This window comes from Myotis nattereri, assembly GCF_964212035.1.
Source record: "Myotis nattereri genome assembly, chromosome: 8".
NCBI classification, from domain to species: Eukaryota; Metazoa; Chordata; class Mammalia; order Chiroptera; family Vespertilionidae; genus Myotis; species Myotis nattereri.
The window spans coordinates 62,778,045-62,793,769 of record NC_138083.1 but is presented as its reverse complement, the minus strand read 5'-3'; the positions used below and the strand labels follow the sequence as shown (position 1 = coordinate 62,793,769).

The following is a 15,725-nucleotide window of genomic DNA, read 5'->3' as shown; positions in this document are numbered from 1 at the left end:
TGTGTGTGCATGTTTCTATAAGACTCCATTATATCATTTTTCACAAATCAGACAAAATATGTGGCATGATTTGAAAGTTTGGAAATGAACACGTGATAGCTACAATAGCTACCATGCATTACAGCATATTTGGACTTTGACCTTTAAACAGCTGTTCCTGCAAAGGTTTTAGGACATGAACTCTATTTAAATGAACAATCTAAAAAGACATTTATTGATCTGCTTTTTATGTAACGACACTGTGGTGAATCCAAAGATTAAAAAGTCACAGTTCCGATTCTCCAGAAGTTTATTCATCTATCCAACAAATATTAATTGAGCAGTTATGGTATGCTAGTCCTCCTTGTAGGTGCTACAGAAAACACCACTCCCTGCCTTCTGGAATCTACATTTGCGAGCAAAGGCAAACACATCCACAGTCACTCTAGTCCACAACATTGTAACAACTGCAATATTAAGATAAGCAGTAGAGGGGTAGAAAGTGGTGCATTTTGATCAGTGGAACTGAAGGAGATGAGTTGGAGGAGGTCCCCTGAAATGTGGCCATGCAGGGCAGGGAGAACAGAGGTGAGAACTCTGATGCAACAGCCTGACAAAGGCCCACGGTGAGGAGCACCCTCCTCCCCAGAAACTATTAAAAGTTGATCTGCACCCGACCCTGCCTTGGGTGTACCAGTGGATTTACAAATGAATGGCCTGGTGTCTGAGAGAGAGTCCGGCAGGAACTGTGGCAGATGGGCAGGAAGGCACACAGTGGCCAATGAAGAACAGTGACAGGGCCCACTAGGAAGCTCCAGATCTAGGAAAGCACAAGATGGACTAGAGTGGGGCAGCCAGGCGAAGAATTCGGAAGCTCCTCTAATGCTGTAGGCGAGAGAGAACACCATGCTGGCCTGGGAGGGCTACAGGAGACGAAAACGGGAGGACGGAAAATCAAAACTGGGAGGGGGCAGTGAAGGACCTTCCCCATCTTCCTATCTCCTTCCCTTTGCTCCACTCTCTTCAAGTTCCTCATGAATGGCTACTACTTGTTTATAAAGCCACTGGGAAAATTCTACCTTGGTATTTAAATTCTTTACGACACCAAATCGGATGAGAGGAGAACCTTTCAGATACTTGCTGCAAACGGGCCTAACCAGAGCCCACCGTACTAAAAAAGACGGCTGTCCGGGGATTCCACACCAGAGGAGAGAGGCCTCCTAAACCAGGCCAGCTGGAACCTGTACTTCATAAACCTTCTTACCACAGACAAGCCCCATCACCTCACACCTTCCAGAATGGCTACCATCAATAAATCAACAAACAACAAGTGCTGGTGAGGATGTGGATAAAAGGGAAAACTAGGGCACTGTTGGTGGGATTGCAAATGGGTGCAGCCACTTTAGAAAACAGTATGGAGTTTCCTCAAAAAATTAAAAAGGGAACTGCCATTTGACCCAGCCATCCCACTTCTGGAAATATATCCTAAGAATCCCAACACACCAGTCAGAATATCTGCACCCCTATGTTCACTGCAGCCTGATTTACAGTAGCCACACTCTGGAAACAGCCCAAGGGCCCGTCAGTAGATGAGTGGATAAAAAACGGTGGTGCATTTACACAGTGGAATACTACTTGGATGTGAAAAAGAAGGAACTCCTCCCCTTTGCAACAGCGTGGATGGAGCTGGAGAGTATTATGCTAAGCGAAACAAGCCAGTCAGAAAAAGATAAATACCATATGACCTCACTTACTTATGGAATTTAATGAACAAAATAAACTGATGAACAAAACAGAAACAGAGGCATGGATACATGGAACAGACTGACAGAGGCCAGAAGGAAGGGCGTGGTGAGGACTGAATAAAAGAAGGGGAAGGAATTAGCTAAAGAACATATATGTATGGCCCATGGACACAGGCAACAGTGTAGTGAAGGTAGGGGCAGGGGAGCTGGGCAAGGGGAGAAATATGGGGGACATCTGTGATAGTGTGAACAGTTGAAAAAACAACGAGTGAGTGATGGGGATTATTCCGGTCAGGATTGGGGAGGGATGACTGTCTCCAACAGTGGACACTGCAGCAGAGCATTTTAGGGACTCCTAACCATGCATGGCCTGTGGTAACAGGCTCAGAGGCCTAAAGACACTACCCTTTCTCCTCTGTACCTAGACATTATCTCCTTGTTGAGCTAGCTTGTCATTGCTACTTGAGCAGCAGATGCGCTTCACAATAGTAACTTGTTACAGCCTGATAACTGCCTTTCACCCGCAGATCGGCCACTCCTTCCATAAACCTTCCACTTACCAAGTAAGAAATCATGGAGGCACCCAAGTGCTTCCCCTCTCTCATCCCCCAATGCTAAGTAATGAAGCTTAACCTCCTTGGCAGCCTCCCTTCTACCGTCCCTGCCTCTGCCCGAGTTCGGGCCTTCTTCATTCAGGACATGGACATCTGCAGTGGCCTTGTTGTGTCCTGGGTTAAGATGATTTCACATCCACTTGCTTATGACATAAATGAAGTTCTTTTAATCCACTTGTTTATGACCCCCAAAAAGTTATCTGATATAAGAATAAAGTAAGTCCTGCCAGGATGTCATCATTCTACATCTGTTGCCACTGATAAGCAACCAGCTACTGAGGGGCCCCTTCTTATCAATGAGAACACGTGGAGAAGCCACTGTGGGCCAAGGAGACATTTAGACTACAAATACGGAGAGTTTGCAAGGACTCTCTGAGAGGGGCATTCCCTCCTGTCTTGGTGAGGCACTCCTCCTAGCCAGTGGTGACAGGCTGTGACCCTGGGAAAGAGATCAGCTCACCCATCAACACTGGTATTTTCCTTTCCCTAGCAAAATGCTCCAGCGACTGGAGACTTTTACTCTGCGCTGGCAGCTGGAAATCTGGAAATTAGTCAGTTGGTCACTGACTCTCCCAAGTGCCTCCCTGGACTTTATTCCTTCATACTCCCCACCCTCACTCCAACTCCAACCCCCACCCCCCGTTTGCCTGGAACAATGGTCTGATTAATGTGTCATTTGTTTGGAGTATGTTATTTCTTTATTTGGCTTATTAAAAGATATTATCCTATACACTACTGGTCTGTGAAATTATAATTCCCACAGCAAACCTGTGCTAAACAAATTGCTAGCAAAGTCAACTCAGTTTCTAGCCATTACACTTATGCTGTCTCCCCACAACAAAAACTAAACATGCTTCTCTAACTGGTCCTCCAGCCTCCTACAATTCACTACCCACATGCTCACCACGGGAATCTTTCAAAACTGCAAGTCTATCAAGTATTCATGTGAATAGAATTCTTCTATATACCGATTGCCTCAGAATAAAACCCAACGGGTAGCAGAACAAGGCTTCATGTCTCATTCCCCCCCGTTCACACCCGACGTTACAGCCATTCCAAGCAAGTGGTCATTCTGGGAACTTACTATGCTTGTGTCTGTTTCTGGGTCATGCACCTGTTCTTCCCCCGTCCAACCCTCCCCATTCTCTTGGCGCTCTCCCACCGTGGCGTCCTGGAGAGCTCAGTCCTGCATTCCCTCCCTCCAGAGAAAATGCTCTTCCCTCTTGCCCTTACACCTGTACATATGCAAGCATAATACTATCACCCTTGTGAGGTTGTGGGGCTCAAAAATAGGCTGTGGATTTCTAGATATCAGGACCACAGTTTTTTAGTGTGCCGGGATCATAACACCGCATGGCACCTAGGAGGCAATCAATGAGTATTTGTTAACTGATTGAATGACAAAGTCATCCCCAAACTACCTTCAGCAGAGAGGATTCGGCTAGAGCAGTGGTTGGCAAACTCATTAGTCAACAGAGCCAAATATCAACAGTACTTCTTCAAAGTAGACTCGCCCAGGCCGAAAACCGACTTCTGCGCATGGGCCATGAAGTTTCAATCGCACTGTACGTGTGCGCCTGCACATGATATTTTGTGGAAGAGTCACACTCAAGGGACCAAAGAGTCGCATGTGGCTCGTGAGCCGCAGTTTGCCGACCACTGGGCTAGAGCAGTGGTTCTCAACCTTGGCTGCACATTAGAATCACCTGGGAATCTTTTTAAAATCCTGATTTCTGGGCCTCATCCTCCGGAAATTCTGTTTCTTTGTTATGGGGTGAGGCCACAACATTAGTAACAAAGAAACAGAATTTCCGGAGGACGAGGCCCAGAAATCAGGATTTTAAAAAGATTCCCAGGTGATTCTAATGTGCAGCCAAGGTTGAGAACCACTGGGCTAGAGGAAGGTCTCCATGTGGACTTATGGGAAAGCGTGGGGATGTTGAGAATGTCAACTAAAAAAGTCCCGAAGGCAGAGGCTCACCCACCCTTGCAAATGGAGGGAGGCCTAGGGGTGCAAGCAACATGAAAGGGGGAGTCTCCTGCTAGACCCAGGCTCTGCTGTTAATCAGCTTATATCCCAGTATGGTCCACACATCAGCCTGTCATGTGTCTCAGACGCACAGCCTGAGCTGGCCACAGCACTCAGAGGCTCTAGGTCAGGGAACAACATTCCTGTGGGCCCCAGACTTTTCAACAGGCTGTGCTGACCAATAAGGGTCCTTGTTTTGTTGTTCATGGGTGGAACCTGGCAACATGGCAGCTGACTCATTCTAATTCCAAGGCTGTCTGATTGTCCATGATCCCCCTCCACTGAGGGAAAGGAGAGAGGGGGACAGGTACACTAAGAGGCGTTCCTGAAACCCTACCTGTGAGGGAGAGGATCAGACCAGCAGGCTAAGGTGGAATGATGCTCTCTGCCTCCTAGGGGTTCACTGGGTAGGTTCAGTTCCCTGGGTTCCATCTGCAAGTCAGTGGAGACAGATGACTTCCACTGAGCCCACGTGTGCTGAAGGGTATGCTCTAGCCATGGGTTATAGTTCAGAATCTCTCACGGATGACCTAGGAAGTAGCTGATGGGAGAAAGGCAGTTCAACTGTGTTGCTCAGAGAATGAGAATTATTTTCTCCTTCAATAGACAGCCCCTTCAAGTCCACTTCCCTCGGGTCTTATGCTCCTCACTCTCCCTGATGGGGTGAATGCTTTACAACAATTTTAAATGTTAAGTTGATATTATAAAGTGCTCAAAACAATACCTGCCCCATACTAAGTGGCATATCAGTGTCTCTTTACAAAGCTGTATCAGCAAGGGTAATGACATGACACCATTTTCTTACAGAATACTAAAGAGTGAGGAAATGATGCAAATAGAGGAACCAAGTAAAAAGGAGGCTCCATCTACTTCAAAGTCTGAAGGCCTTTCATAGGTGTTTTTGATTCAACCCCTTCATTTCATGGCCCCAGAGGTCTCCCAGTCTAGTCATGACCATTCCACAAAAGAATGAGGGAACACAGGCTATATCAGCCAACTTGCTTAACGCAGTAATTTCCATAAATCATGCCAAAAGTAAAATTGCATTATATTTTAAAGACCTTTCTCCATATGAAAAACCTGACATTAATTCTGAGTAACTTTTATTCAAAGATGGTGAGCAGTTTTTCATATTTCTTGTTCTCTGACATTCTTGTGCATGTCCTCTGTCACTTTGGTTTGAGTTGTTAGAATTCTTTTTTTATTTGAAATTGTTCTTTGTATATTAAAGAACCTAGCCCTTTGTAATATAGTGTCCACTTTTCTCTCAGCTTATCATTTTTATTTAATCTTGTTTGTGACATTTTTGCCACAAAAAGTGTAAGTCAGACTTATTGATCATTTTACTCTCTGACTTCTGAGTTCTGTATCATGATTAAAGTTCATTGCAATTTCAAAATTGTTTTTAAAATTCACCTCCTTTCTCTAACTTTTATGAATTTGTTATTTTACATTTAAATCCTTGTTCTGCCCTGACTGGTTTGGCTCAGTGGATAGAGCGTCGGCCTGCGGACTGAAAGGTCCCAGGTTCGATTCCAGTCAAGGGCATGTACCTTGGTTGCGGGCACATCCCCAGTGGGGGGTGTGCAGGAGGCAGCTGGTCGATGTTTCTAACTCTCTATCCCTCTTCCTTCCTCTCTTCAAAAAGTCAATAAAATTAAAAAAAAATAAATCCTTGTTTGTTTTAAACTATGTTCCCTATGACCAGCTAATTACACCTAAGTGATTTATTAAATTATTAAATTGTGTTATGATTACAGTATTCAGTACAGTAACATGCTATACAGGCTTGTAGCATAGGAGCAACAGGTTGTGCCATACAGTCTAAATATGCAGTAGGCTATACCATTTAGGTTTATATAAGTGCACTGTATGGTGTTCACACAAGGATGAAATTGTCTAATGACACCATTTCTCAGAACACATCCTCGTCGTTAAAGCATGACTATACATTTCTCAGACGCAATTTTATAAGTGATAAAATAGTAGTGCTCTCACAAGTTCTTCCCAAGCAAAATCTTTGGTGGTACAGGTAGGTTCTAGTTGTGTATGTTGTATTTTTAAACACCACAACAGCATAATAGCAATAACAGCAAACACCATAACAGCAATAGCATTTTATATCCTTCCAGACTCCTGAAATACAACATTTCATTTAAAAATGTTTGCCCTGGATTTTTACTCTCTGCTCCAGCCACAGCCCCTTGCCAAGGTCAAGCTTAAACAACCAACTAAGCCATGAGTAAGTAGCAAGCCAACAGTGTGCAGGAGACAGCTGCTAAATGTCTGGTGGAATTATTTTTTGTCAAAACCATCCCACATGTTTAAGCTATTCCAGCCAAAAGCAATGGGAACCATTCACAACATTCCATCAGAATCCGGCAGAGGAAGGCTGCAGGCTGTACGCAGAAGCTGTGGTGGGCCATGAACAGCCTGTCTTCCCCGCTCCCTCCTGTGTCAGCCACTGGAACGAATAACCAGGGATCGCTGTGCTCCCATTAGCCCATATTTTGTCTAAATATCCAAGATATTCATGCAACACACAGATGAAGCAACCCCTTTAGCAATAATTAAAGCAGCAAAATCTCTTTAAAATCCCAGTGTGGTTTTTTTTGTGTGTGTGTGTTTTAGATAATTGGGTTGGCTTACTTGTGAGGTGAAGCTAACACTAAAATGAACTTTTTTTTAAAAAAAACGAAAAACAAAACAAAGAATTGCCACCTTCACAATTAATATCTGATTGGGCAATAACCTTTTACAATGATCAAAGCACCTGATACGTGTGCCCTGGGAAGAATTTCTGTTCCCATGGGGACTTGCCTGCATATTAACGTGTGTCCATAACTGCTATTCACCTGGGGCCAAGTTCCTGGTGTCAAGTTCTAACAAGCAGTGTCAGGTTCTTACCACAGACTTAAATGGATTGTTTCTCATAAAGAGTGTCAGAATTCAAATCGAATGAGGACCAAACAGAAAGCACAGGGTCTCTAGGGGACCTGGCCATTCCTTGGCCTCTTAATAATCCTTCTCCAGACAGAAATTTGGGCTAGTCCTGAAGAGGCCCGAGAGAACCATTGGAAAGAATCACTAGCTCCAAATCCTCTGAGCAGAATCAAATCAGCTGTCATTTTCTCTCAGTAGTTCAGAAATTATTCTCCTTCCTGGATCCTGTTCACACTTCTTATGAGATACAATATAGCAGGATGGTCAAGAACATCAGCTCTAGAACAGATTACCCAGGTTTAAAGGCGGGCCCCTACATCCTCTTAGCTACAAGACCTGGGACAAGCTCCCTAATCTCTGTGCCTCAGTTTCCTTATTAATAAGATGGGAGAATAACTGCAACTCTTTCATAGGATTGTGAAGGTTAACATACACTACTTATAATAGTGTCTGGAACACAGTAAGCATTCCATTCATCAGTCCACTGCCTAAGTGAATAGCATATAATTATAACAAACACGGTGCCATTTTTCTTAATAGAAGTTACATTTTGAAACTCTGAAATCTGGGGCAGCATGTAAAGTCAAAGGGAAAAGATTACTGTTTATCTATAAGAAATCTCCAGGAACAAAAGCTTACCATTCAGCTTAGTCAGACATTAGTTGATGACTTTTTAAAACATCCCTCCCACACACACTAAAGAAGGTTATAATGAGTCATGTGGTTCTGGATTAGAATCAGAACTGTCAATATGAATTTATGTTTACCTTGATCTAGATACAGACAGATATAGAAATAATTACAGATACGTGTGCATACTCAGGTTAGCATACATGCATATATTTTCTACCTCTGTTTACTTAAAGGGTCTATGCCCAATGACACCCCAGTAGCAACAAGCACACCCAGCTTAGATCTTAGTTTCTATAAACCATTTTCCAATAAAAGGAACTAGGGCTGCTTGGAGACATGGCTGATTCCTCCTTCTCCTCCCATTCCCAACCCCCAAAAAAGCATAAAGGAAAAAATGAATGCATACTATTACATAGAAATTAAAGATTTCTGATGATAAAAAGACAACATAAAGTCAAAAGTGAGACATAAACTTGAAGAAGATATTTCAACACATATATTTATAGCATCAAATATATATGTATGTAATATGTATGTGCATCTATATACACATATATATGTTTTTAAATTGTATGAATAAACAAGGATTAAGGTAAATGACCCAATAGAAAAAGTGACAGGCTCTTCACACAAAAGTAAACTTGCTGGACAGGCCAATAAAGATATAAAAAGATGCACCCAGTACATCTTATTGGTAACTGGGAAAGTGCAAACTGAAGTTACTATCAGACATCACTCCACACCTTAACATCTTACTAAGTATTAAAACTTAGTGAACAGGAAGTCTCATGCTGCACTGATATTCACTTTGGAAAAACACTGACATTACCGAGTAAAACTGAGCATTTGCATACCCTGTGACTCTGCAATTAAACTCGTATACACGTGACTCTATGAGATGTACAACAACGTTCAGGACGCAGCGGTCATCATAGCACCAAACCAGAAATAACTCAAATATCCATCAACAGTAAGATGGGCAGATAAATTGCATTACACTCATAAAACAGAACAGTATACAGCCATGAAAATGTACAAAATACAGCTGTCATTGGGATGAATTTCCCAGGTATATTGAGTGCAAGCAACATTCATCATATAAAACATACAGGGTTATTCCATTTATATAAAGTCCAAAAACAGGCCCTTGCCAGTTTGGTTCAGGGGATAGAGCATTGGGCTGTGGACTCGAGGGTCCCAGTTTCCATTCTAATAAAGGGCGCATGCCTGGGATGTGGGCTCCATATCAGTGTGGGGTGTGCAGGAGGCAGCCGATCAATGATTCTCTCTCATCATTGATGTTTCTATCTCTCTCTCCCTTCCTCTTTGAAATCAATAAAAAATATTTTTTAAAAAACTTAATAAAAAACCACAAACTAAATCTGTCATTTAGAAATGAAACATGGGTGGTAAAATACCAAGAAAATGAAATAATTATCACAAAAGTCAGAGTAATAGTTACTTCTGGATGAAGAGTTTTAAAAAGCTAAGGATACAACTGGGGAGGGAAGCTCACTCAGTTACACTGCTGTTCATTTTACTCTTTAAAATTCATAGTGTTCCTTAAACTTCAAGGCTTAAAGTATACATAAATGTTTTACAGAGTCTTCGTTAAAAATACTTGAAAACTGAGAAAAAGAGATTCCGATGCCCTTGTGTGGCTCTCTGGGGAGTTTGGTCTTCAGGGCTTAGCCTCCTGCTTGACAATAGGGAGCAGATACAGGCTCAGCCACCTGCACAGCATCAGGAGCTAGAAACACCGGAAGGCGCAGCCCATGTTGGAGCACAAAACATATTTTAACAGCACAGCCTCTACTCTGCTTCCTCATCTCACGTAAACAAATTCTGTGTGCATTTTAACACTGGTCATAATATTTCCAGACCTTTTGATGGCTTCTGATGTTCACTGGCTTTTGTGCTTTTAGTTTTTTAGTATTTAGAATAAGTTGTATTTTTATTATCCAGCATATCAAGTTCTCTTACTTGATTTGTATAAAGCACTTCCTATATCCACTTTTGGCCCACTACTAAGACTGGAATGAGTTTTGGAGTCACATCTAAGTAATGAAAGCAACTTATGCATTCTTAGTAAAAACATTTATTTCCAAATATATTTTTAGTCAGCTAAAGACCTTAACTTTATCCAAAATTTGAAACAACAGATGTGTGGTGATTTCTCACTTGGCTTGTGTGTATTTCAGGAAGCTGAAGAAGGAGAACTTAGGCTGCCAAGCCCAGCTCTCACCCAAGTTTCTAGCTCTAGATAACACAGGAAATTGCATGAATCCTTACTTGCTCAAGATTTTAGAATGCTCCCGCAGCCTACCTGGAAGCTGGCAAATAGGTTTCCTCTGTTTAACTGGTGGTGACTACATGGAGCATTCATTGTGTTAAGAAGGCACCTGAGGCCACAACAGACTCAGGAAAAGACAATGCCGTGACTCAAATATCCATCAACAGTAAGATGGACAGATAAACTGTATTACACTCATAAAATAGTATGAAAATGTACAAAATACAGCTGTCATTAGGATCAATTTCTCGGGTATGTTGCGTGCAAGCAACAATTCACGGGTCTGAGAGACAGGGATGAGGGGGCAAGAGCATCAGGCCCAGCACATCAAGCCCGAACCACTCTGCATACTTTTTTAAAAAATATGTTTTTACTGATTTCAGAGAAGGGAGAGGGAAAGAGAGCTAGAAACATCAATGATGAGAGAGAATCATCGTTCAGCTGCCTCCTGCACACCCCACACTGGGGATCAAGCCTGCAACCCAGGCACATGCCCTGGCGGGACAACCACTCTGCATACTTTTGAGTCATTCATAAACTATCTTCTTACTATCTAGCTACCTTTTTCTCCATTCCCCAGGGCAAGCCAACAGGGAGATACTCTTGATGCCCCCTCACCCGTAACACATGTCACACTCCCTCCCACCTCCATGCCTTTGCCCATTATCTTCCCTTCCTGGAATTTCCTCCTACAGGACTCATCCTTAACAGTTTATCTTGTGACTCATGTTATCCATCATCCGAGAGCAAACCTTTCCAAGCCTTTCGAAATCACTCTAGATAACTACGAGCTTTCCCTTTCCTGAATTCCTTTGTCCTAAACGCACCATGACTTTTAGAACTCTGTTAAATGCAGTCTTGTATTTTCTTCCCATGGGTACTACTCTCGGCTCCCCAAACAGAAGTAAATATTTCAAAAGAAAGTACTTTCTTCGCTTTTCGTGTTCTTTCCATAGTACCTTCTACACACAAAAGAACTAAGAAAAATTTATTGCTAATTGAATGACTGAAAACTGATAGAACAAATTTCCTTCCTTTTGTCCCACACCAGTTTCACCTCTACCCTGAGATGCTCCTTTCTTAGAGTACAACCTCTACTCCAGGAAAAAAATTTTGACTCACCAGCAGCAGCCCCACCAATCTCTCTCATCCTTTCTTTAGAGACAGCAGAAGTGTTGATACAAGATCTTAGAGACCATGAGTCCATTTCTCCGTAGAGGAGAGAGGACTCGCAGTCCTTGATGACCTCCTGGGTTGTATTTATGGGCAATGGGAGGAACCTTGGGCAAAGAGCGCCAACGATAGAAGACCTATCTCCAGGTCATTACTTACCACCTCTGAGTAGAAGGTTCCCTCACTCCTAAACTCCTAATTTCCACTATCACTTTTGTTAGGTAACTTCCTACTGCTATCATTTGCAAGATAAAATCAATCAGGCCTGAGAGCTTTTCTCCCATCAGCACTTCTATATGATCCCTCCCTCATCCATACTGATTCATTCACAGCCCTAAGGATGCCAGTAAGAGGTGGATTTCCAAGGAAAAGCCACAGGAGACCATTGAGCCTGAAGAGCAGGTTAAGTCAGAACCCACTGGAGGAAGGCCAATGTCCAAATGATCAGCAAATCAGGAAGAATTTCTAATTTGGAAATCAAATAACTGCTTTTGGATTGTGAGTGATGATAAGCCACTATTTCCAGTCTCCATGAGGTCTGAGAGTGAGAGGGAAGCTCAGGCATATGTGGCCTGAAGTCAGACCTGCACAGATCCTTAGCTAGGTTCTGGGACTCCCTTCTTCTTTCCTACCATAAATTCCTTTCATCTAACTCAAATGCTTTTCCAAGTATGGCCCGTGGACCCCTTATAAATCACTTAAAAAAAAATCCTTACCCAAGGATATTTTTCCATTTGTTTCTAGAGAGTGGAATGGAAGGAGGAGGGGGAATGAGAGAGAAACATCGATGTGAGAGACACATCGATTGGTTGCCTCCTGCATGCACCCCTACTGGGGTTGGGGAACCTGCAACCAAGGTATGTACCCTTGACTGGGAATTGAACCCAAGACTCTTTGATTTGCGGGCCGATGCGTTTACCACTGAGCAAAAATGGCCAGGGCATAAATCACTTTTAAAAATGCATATGTTCCCAACCTACCCCTGCCTAGTGAATCAGAATCTCTGGAGCTGGATCCTGGAATTTGAATTTCTAAAAAGGGCTCTCCATGGTGTTTTTATGTTCGTGGAACTTCTGAAACTACTAAATCAAGGTGACCTATTTCACTTTTTTCTTTTCAAGACTTCTTTGCGCCAATTCTTCCACCAGGCCCAACACAAGGCCGGGCAGTTTCTTCCTGGGCTCCTTAGATTCTCTCTGAAGAACATTTCTTTTCTGTATAGACCCCAGGCCAAATCTGCTCTCCTCAGAGTTACTGGAATCAGCGCCATGCCATGCACTACTTGCTCAGAAACTTGGTGGCCCGCCACAGACTCATGTCAGCTTCTCCTGCCATCTGACTTAGGCAAATCACACCATTTTCGCTCTCCGGTCTGAGCTGCCCATGCTCTTCAAGTCAGCTGTTACCTCAGGTCCTGCACAATCACTTCAGTCGAGGTTTTCTTACTGTCTTTCAACCCTGTACATCCCTAAAATGTCCTCAAGTTTGCAATCCCTACTTCAGCATCAGGAGATGATAGGGAAAAGGGGGAAGCCCCGTCTCCCAGGCCCCATCAGGAATGGCACACTCCCTTACCAGAGCTTCTCTACAAGGCCCATCTCCACTGGGGAGGGAGAGGCACCACAGGAAAGGAGGGAAGTGACATCCACTGAGCACCTACTGTGTACAGCCTGCTCAGCTACAGTAGCATCAATCCAGTTTACGTCCTCACCTCAGATTCAAGAGACTACACATTACTCCAATGTCACAACAACTTGGCACAGAAAGATTTTGTCTGGAATTCGTCAAGATACCCAGGAAAATCTCTCACAAAGATCAGAAGCTTAAAAAAAAATCAAAACCAGGAGTCCTGAATGCCCCCGACTAGATGCCTCTGAATGCCGTTCAGGTAGGGCCATGAATATGAAACACACTAACTCGATGGGCATCTCTTCTGGAGGCACTTCTGCACACAGATACCTCAGTGGGCCGACTCAAGCCCAGGGAGTTAACTCCATTCAAATTCCAGTCCCTCTCAAAATACGACAGGCAAACAAAGCTCCTCATAAGGATGCACAAGTTTACATGACCACAGTCCGCTGGATAAGACTGGCTATCCTACACACATGCACACACAAACACACACATACTCACATACCCAACCAAACCTAGATACTGTCCCGCTCCAAACTCCAACGAAAATAAAATATGGTGTCTGACAATTATAGGAGAGCAAAGTGCTTTAGGATTAAAGTAAAAGAAGGTCAAGTTCTAAATAAAGTTTGGAGTGCGAGTTTTGGCTAACTCCCCAGAAAAAGTCGTACCAGCAGGCAGAATCTGGAGCAGCCAGATTGGTTGACCAAGAATCCGATTCCACTGCCATGGAAAGGTGTCAACAAGCCGATGGGTCACTTCAGACTATGCTTACCAGACCATGCTTATCTAGTGGGAGAAGGTTTGTTTATACTCTGGGCAAGGACCAATCCATCAGGATTCCCCTTCCCCACATTCCTAAATGGGAGTTTTTAATATAGTTATCTGATTTTCCTTCCTTTTGTACCTTGTATGTTCTGGGGATAAATTCATCATTTGGCCCCAAAACTCTATTTAATCATATATATTGAGATCATATATATCTATACATATGGCATTATTTTAACATTTAGTTAAAATATACATATTAATATATATTAATCATATATTGAGAATATATATATATATCTATACATACGGCATTGTTTTAACATTTAGTTATTATTTTTACCTCAATCAGCTTTTTGTTAACTGAAATTTTTATTGAAGTAACTGGAGATTCTCATGTAGCATAGTTATATGAAATGATACCAATAGATTCTTTGTACACTTTGCCCAGGTTCCCCAAATGGCAACATTTTTCAAATCTACAGTATAATGTCACAAACAGGATATCGCCATTGATTCACTCTGTATTACTTATATTTCCCCAGTATTTTTATTTTAATCCTCACCCCAGGATATGTTTGTTTTTTTTAATTTTTAAAGAGAGACAGAAAGAGAGAAACATCGATTGGTTGTCTCTTGTACGCACCCCACCAGGGATCAAACCCGCAACCCAGGTATGTGCCCTGATAGGAAATTGTATCTGCAACCTTTTGGTGTAAGAAATAACACTCCAACCAACTGAGCCACCCAGCCAGGATGACTTCTCCAGTTTTATTGGTACGTGTGTGTGTGTGTGTGTGTGTGTGTGTGTGTGTGTGTGTGTGTAAAGTTCTACACCATTTTCTATATTTTATTTTTTGTTAATCCTCACCAGGGAATATTTTTCGATTGATTTTTAGAGAGTGGAAGGGAGAGGGAGAGACAGAGAGAAACATCGATTGGTTGCATCCTGCATGCACCCAACCAGGGCCAGGGAACCTGTAACCAAGGTACATGCCCTTGACCAGAATCGAACCTGAGACCTTTCAGTCTGCAGGCCAACACTCTATCCATGAGCCAAACTGGCAGGGCAAGTTCTACACCATTTTATCACCCGTGTCGGTTCACATGTCCACTACCACAGAGAAGATACTGAACAGTTCCGATATGATAAGGAGAACTTGTGTTGTCCTTAAATATCCATGCCCCCTTTCCTCCCTCTCTCCTGCCTACGCAGCCCCTAACCATCACCTCTGGCAGCCACTAGTTTGTCCTCTATTTCTAAAATGTTTCCGTTTCAAAGTATTACACGACTGGAATCATACACTATGAAACCTGTGGAACTGGCTTTGTTCACTCAGCATAATTCCCCTCGAGGTTCACCCAAGTTGCACGTACAACTAGTTTGTTTCTCTTTATTGCTGAGTAATATTCCATGGCATGGATACGCCACAGTTTGTTTAAGCCATTCACCTTTGAAGGACATCTGGGCTGATTCTAGTTTGGGACAATTACAAATAAAGCTTCTATGAATATTCATGTGCAGGTTTGTATAAATCAAAGTTTTCATTTCTGTGGGATAAATGCCCAACAGTGCAACTGCTGGGACATATGGTAATTGCATATTTAGGGTTTTTTTTTAAATTGCTGGGTGAAGGGGGTCCGTATGGGGAAAGGGGGGACAACTGTAATACTTTCAACAATCAAGATAAATTTTTAAAAACTGCCGCACTATTTTCTAAAGTGGCTGCACCATTTTACACAATTTGTGAGTGATCCAGTTTTTCACATCCTCACATGTTTGTTGATGGTTTCTAATATAACTCCATTGTAATCTGAAAACATACTTTGTATGATTTTAAATTGTTTTAAATTTATTGAAGTTTCTGATACGGCTTAATATTTGGTCTACCCTGGAGAATGCTCCATGTGAGCTT

At 42.6% G+C, this 15,725-nt stretch overlaps 1 protein-coding gene across 3 annotated transcripts in view; it reads right to left on the bottom strand.

The window, feature by feature from the left end:
* The window catches only part of RAB31 (RAB31, member RAS oncogene family), a 129,631-nt gene that overhangs the window by 28,089 nt on the left and 85,817 nt on the right, over positions 1 to 15,725 (bottom strand). The gene's annotated exons all lie outside the window — the stretch shown is intronic.